The sequence below is a fragment of the Theropithecus gelada genome, chromosome 3, assembly GCF_003255815.1.
Source record: "Theropithecus gelada isolate Dixy chromosome 3, Tgel_1.0, whole genome shotgun sequence".
In the NCBI taxonomy this organism is placed as follows: domain Eukaryota; kingdom Metazoa; phylum Chordata; class Mammalia; order Primates; family Cercopithecidae; genus Theropithecus; species Theropithecus gelada.
Window position 1 is genome coordinate 10349317 of NC_037670.1, and position 6249 is coordinate 10355565.

General features: G+C 50.5%; 1 protein-coding gene across 1 annotated transcript in view; it reads left to right on the forward strand.

Annotated features, from left to right (window-relative positions):
• SRRM3 (serine/arginine repetitive matrix 3) overlaps window positions 1-6249 on the forward strand; it is an 81141-nt gene that overhangs the window by 6043 nt on the left and 68849 nt on the right. The gene's annotated exons all lie outside the window — the stretch shown is intronic.

The window sequence follows — 6249 nt, forward strand, 5'->3', positions numbered from 1 at the left end:
GTGGTGCACGCATGTAGTCCCAGCTACTCAGAAGGCTGAGGTAGGAGGATCGCTGGAGCCCAGGAGTTCAAGGCTGCAGTGAGCTGAGATCGCACCACTGCACTCCAGCCTGAGCGACAGAGCGGGACTCTGTCTCAACAAATAAATAAATAAATAAATATTCTTCCAAAACCATATTTTTAATAGCCTTTTAAAGGCTGGGCATGGGTGGAGCTGAGAGCTGCAGAGAGAATCTCTCCCCTGCCCTGCCCCTGCCTTGCCCGTCTTGGGTGGGCACAGCTTTGGGGTCTGTGTGTGTGAATTTCCCCTGGTGAAAATAACTTTATGGCCTGGGATAGGTCAGACAGAAAGTAAGGCATGCCCCTCTGCCAGGGATTGAGGTGAGGATTTACCAGAACTGCTAGGGAAGGAGGACATGAGCGCATCATACATCCCTGGCAGGGTGGGCTCAGGTGGCGGCAAGGGCTTGGATCCAACAAGACCCCAGAAGAAAGCACCTAGAACTGGAATCAGGTGGCTCCGAATCTCCTGGACCCTGATTTCAGCTGGCCTCCAACCTCCACCCTTTTTCTCTTCTGTAAAATGGACATAATGATACTTGCCTCCAGGTGATACTAGAAGTGACTCAGGTCCTGGGTTTGAAAACACCCTAGGGCTAGGCATGGTGGCTTATGCCTATAATCCCAGAACTTTAGGAGGCCAAGGTGAGAGGATCACTTGAGCCCAGGAGTTGAAGACCAATCTGGGCAACATAATAAGACCCCATCTCTACAAAAAAAAAAAAAAAAAAAAGGAAAAAGAAAAAAAGAAATAAAGAAAAAGAAAAAATTAAGCCAGGCACAGTGGCTCACGCCTGTCATCCCAGCACTTTGGGAGGCCGAGATGGGCAGATCACTTGAGGCCAGGAGTTCGAGACCAGCCTGGCCACTATGGCGAAATCCCATCTCTACTAAAAATACAAAAATTAGCCAGGCCTGGTGGGCAGGCACCTGTAATCCCAGCTACTTGGGAGGTTGAGGCACGAGAATCACTTGAACCTGGGAAGTGGAAATTGCAGTGAGCCAAGATCACGCCACTGCACTCCATCCTGGGTACATAGTAAGAACACCCTGTTGAAAGAAAGCAAGAAGGAAAGAAAGAAAAGAAAGGAAAGAAAGAAAAAGAGAAAGAGAGAAAGAGAGAAAGAGAGAAAGAGAGAAAGAGAGAAAGAGAGAAAGAAAGAAAGAAAGAAAGAAAGAAAGAAAGAAAGAAAGAAGGAAAGAGAAAGAAAGGGAAAAAGAAAAAATTAGCCGGGCATGGTGGTGTTCACCTGTAGACCCAGCTACTCAGGATGCTGAGGCAGGAGGATCACTTGAGCCCAGAAAGTCAAGGCTGCAACGAGCTATGATTGCACCACTACACTCCAGCCTGAGTGACAGAGCAAGATCCTGTCTCCAAAAAAGCACCCCAGGAAGGGTAAAATCCAGTGCACTTCTGCTAGGTTGAGGTCACCCTTTGAGTGGGTGAGACTATACAATTGACATTTACTGAGAGCCTCCTGTTTTCTGGGCACAGCACGAGGCCCGAGGACACAGAGGTGAATCAGACTCTGCCTCTGATCTTGAGGAACTTCTGGACCGGTGGGAAGGAAAGCAGTCATGAAAACTGATGACCACTGAGGTTCTGCTAGAACTAAGTCATCCAAAGTGATATGGAGAGTCAGAGGAGGCTTCTGGGAGAGGGGACATTTCAGTTGGGCCTCAAAGAATGACAGGGGAAGTGCCAGACAGAGAGGGCAGAGGACTGGCACTCCAGACAGCATCATGGGCAATGGCACAGAGGTATGAAACCTCCTGGCTGGATTCAGGGGATAGAGAGTTACCTAATGTGGCCATAGGACAGGACAGAGGGCGGGCTGATAATAGAAGGCAGCCCAGTGGGAGTGGTTGGCTTTGAAGAGTTGGAATTTTTTTGTTTGTTTGTGTTTGTTTTTATTTGTTTGTTTGTTTTTGAGACAGGGTCTCACCATCAGCCAGGCTGGAGTGCAATGGCGAGATCATAGCTCACTGCAGCCTCCAACTCCTGGGCTCAAGATATTCTCTTGCCTCAGCCTTCCTTCTAAGTGGCTGGGATGACATGCATGTGCCACCACACCCAACTAACTTTTTAATGTTTTTGTAGAGACGAGGTCTCCCTATGTTGCCCAGGCTGGTCTCAAATGCCTGGCCTCAAGCGATCCTCCCATCTCTGCCTCTCAAAGTGCTGGGATTACAGGCATGAGCTGCTGCACCCAGTCAAGACCTGGAAATTTATTCAGAAAGGAATGACAACCATAAGCTCTGGAGCAATGCCATAAAATGCTCAGTTTTGCACTTCAGGAAGCCCCCTCTGGCTGCAATGGGGTAGGAGGCAGAGAAGGAGAGAAAGAGACCAAGAGCCGAGAGGTCAGGGATGTGTCTGCGTGCCTATTTATTAGGAGGTGATGGTACCGCTGAAATGGGGTATAGGATACCAGAGACGTGCCTCTGGGAGCTGGGCGACCTGCCCTCTACACCCATCTCCAGCTGATGGCACAGCCCTTGTTATCAGACAGAGTGCCCCAGGTCAGAGGAGTGGGCTTTAAGACTGGCAGAACCTCCAAGCCACCCCTTCTCCCATCAGGGCCCCAGAGAGGGCTTCTGGGGAGGCAGAAAAGCTGGCACATTCAGGGGGTCCTTCCTGGGGGAAGCCCTGTCTTCCCTCTCCATCAGGCCCTATCTGACACATATGTCTTGGTCCTCACGACCCATCCATCATTCTCCCCAAAACACCTCTCTCTTCTCCGCCTCTCAAATGTTCTCTTCTTCTCTCTCCTGCTCTTCAGACATCAGAAAGCAGAGATGGTCATTCATTCACTCATTCATTCATCACACAGCAGCAGCTCCTCCCCACTTAAAAGCTGCATGAACACATTGTCATCTCCAAGCCCTGTGCTAGGCACTAGGTAAAGGGAGGAGGAGCAGGAGCTGGGCAAGTGACTAGCACCTGTGGTCCCAGATGCTTGGGAGGCTGGGACACGAGGATTGCTTGAATCCTGGGGTTTGAGGCGGTAGTGCACTATGATCACAGCTGTAAATAGCCCCTGCACTCCAGCCTGGGCAACATAGTGAGATCCCACCTCTAAAAAAAAATGGGAGGAGCAGGACAGTCCTTGAGCCCCAGCAGCCCTGGAGATTTTTTTTTTTTTTTTTTTTTTTTGAGATGGAGTCTCGCTCTGTCACCTAGGCTGGAGTGCAGTGGCTCGATCTTGACTCACTGCAACCTCCATCTCCCAGGTTCAAGCGATTCTCATGCCTCAGCCTCCCGAATAGCTGGGACTACAGGCTCCTGCCACTATGCCTGGCTAATTTTTTTTTCTTCTTCTTCTTTTTTTTTTTTTTTTTGTTGTATTTTTTAGTAGAGATGGGGTTTCAACATATTGGGCAGGCTGGTCTCGAACTCCCGACCTTGTAATCTGCCCACCTCAGCCTCCCAAAGTGCTGGGATTACAGGCATGAGCTACCGTGCCCAGCCAAGAATGTTTTTTAGATGGACTAGGGGTTATGTAGCAGCATTCCAAGGGCTACCGGGACACAAGTGTGGGGAAGGACTGCCTGACCTGGTTGACTTTGGTTAACTTTTGAGCTGGCCTCACAGATGGAGCTCATAGAATAAATGCAGGTTTGCCAGGCGGAGGCACAAGGAGACAGGGTGTTTTTGGCAGGAGCAGAGAGGAGGAGGTAAGAGCACCAGGCGCTTGGGGAACAGCGTGGCTGGAGTGCCAGGGTCTGGGCGGAGGAGCCAAAGCCCGGGCTGGAGACAGGGGCCTCACTGTAAGGGGTAGGAGGGTCTTAGTGCCAGGTGAGGCAGCCTAGCCTTTTTTCCGTGGACGGCAGATAATGCCAGGAATGTTCCCAGTAGGTAAGTGCACGGCCAGAGCTGTTCCAGGAAGGTCACCCTGAAAAGTGGGTGTGACTTGTACAGATGGAGACAACAGGGGGCCTGCGGTGTGTTTTCAGGACATGGGTCATATAGCCTGGGACCTTTCCTCTCCTCTCCGTGGCTCAGCCCAACCTGGACACCCAGAACAACCGCAGCCATGGTCCCTAGGTGCAGAGGTACCTGCCCCAGTATTTCTAGAATTGTCCATGAAAAGCAGATTCCCAGGACCCACCCAAAACAACTGATTCCAAATCTGAGTGTGGGGCCTAGGAGTCTGAATTGTATTATTATTGCTATTACTATTACTATTATTATTATTAGAGACTGGGTCTCACTCTCTTGTCCAGGCTGGAGTGCAGTGGCGCAGTCATGGCTCATTGCAGCTTCCAACTCCTAGGCTCAAGCAACGCTCCTGCCTTAGCTTCCTGAGTAGCTGGCACTACAGGCACATGTCACCATGCCCAGATATTTTTAAAAAATTTTTTTTGTAGAGACAGAGTCTCTACAAAACACGGTCTATTGCCCAGGCTGGTCTTGAACTCCTGACCTCAAGTGATCCCCCCACCTCGACCTCCCAAAGTGCTGGGATTACAAGTATGAGCCACTGCACCCAGCTGAGGTCTGCATTTTTTTTTTTTTTTTTTTTTGAGACAGGGTCTCACTCTGTTACTCAGGTTGGAGTGCAGTGGCACAATCACGGCTCACTGGAGTCTTGACCTCCCCCAGCTCAGATGATCTTCCCAAGTAGCTGAGACCACAGGTGCATGCCACCACGCCTGGCTAATTTTGCTAATTTTGTATTTTTTTTAAAGACAGGGTTTTGCTATGTTGCCCAGGCTGGTCTTGAACTCCTGGCCTCAAGTGATTCTCCCACCTCGGCCTCCCAAAGTGCTGGGATTACAGGCATGAGTCACTGCACCCAGCAAGGTCTGCTCTTTCTTTCTTCCTTTCTTCCTTCCTTCCTTCCTTCCTTCCTTCCTTCCTTCCTTCCTTCCTTTCTTTCTTTCCTTCTTTCTTTTTTTGATGGAGTCTTGCTCTGTTGCCCAGGCTGGAGTGCAGTGGTGCAATCTTGGCTCACTGCAACCTCTGCCTTCCAGGTTCAAGCGATTCTCTTCCTCAGCCTCCCAAGTAACTGGGATTACAGACGTGCACCAGCACGTCCAGCTAATTTTTGTCTTTTTAGTAGAGACGGGGTTTCGCCATATTGGCCAGGTTGGTCTCGAACTCCTGGCTTCAAGTGATCCTCCCACCTTGGCCTCCCAAAGTGCAGGGATTACAGGTATGAGCCACTGCGCCCAGCCAAGGTCTGCATTTTTTAAAGCTCCAACGTGACCGTACAAACTAGAGTTGAAAACCAGTGCCTTATCACTTTGCACATGTGGTTCCCTTCACCTGGAATGCTCTTCCTCCCTCTTCCTCTATCTCCGTGAGCTTCAGGCTCTGCTCAGACATCTTCTGCGTGGTGTCCTGTTCCAATCTGGGTGCCCTCAAGGGCCCGGTGCTGCTTCTTCCCTGGTTCACTTTACACCCCATTTTTTTTTTCTCACTGTCGCTTAGGTTGGAGTGCAATGGCGAGATCTCAGCTCACTACAACCTCCACCTCCCAGGTCCAAGCAATTCTCCTGCCTCTGCCCCTCTAGTAGCTGGGATTACAGGGGACTGCCACCACACCCAGCTAATTTTTTGTATTTTTAGTAGAGACAGGGTTTCACTATGTTGGCCAGGCTGGTCTCGAACTCCTGACCTCAGGCAATCCACCCGCCTTGGCCTCCCACAGTGCTAGGATTACAGGCGTGAGCCACTGTGCCCGGCTTTACACCCCATTCAGACTGGTGGTTTACCTTTCCAACTCATTTGGTATTTTCTGTGTGCCGGTGCTGCTGCGTGTATTAACTTATTTAGTCCTCACAACATCCAATGAAGTAGGTAGGTCCTAGTTGGGGAAATGGAGGCACAGAGAGGTAAATACCATCACTCAGCTAAGAAGTGGTGGCCGAAGGCCGGGCGCGGTGGCTCAAGCCTGTAATCCCAGCACTTTGGGAGGCCGAGGCGGGTGGATCACAAGGTCAGGAGATCGAGACTATCCTGGCTAACATGGTGAAACCCCGTCTCTACTAAAAATACAAAAAACTAGCCGGGCGCGGTAGCGGGCGCCTGTAGTCCCAGCTACTTGGGAGGCTGAGGCGGGAGAATGGCGTGAACCCGGGGGGCGGAGCTTGCAGTGAGCCGAGATCGCGCCACTGCACTCCAGCCTGGGAGACACAGTGAGACTCCGTCTCAAAAAAAAAAAAAAAAAAAAAAAAAAAAAAA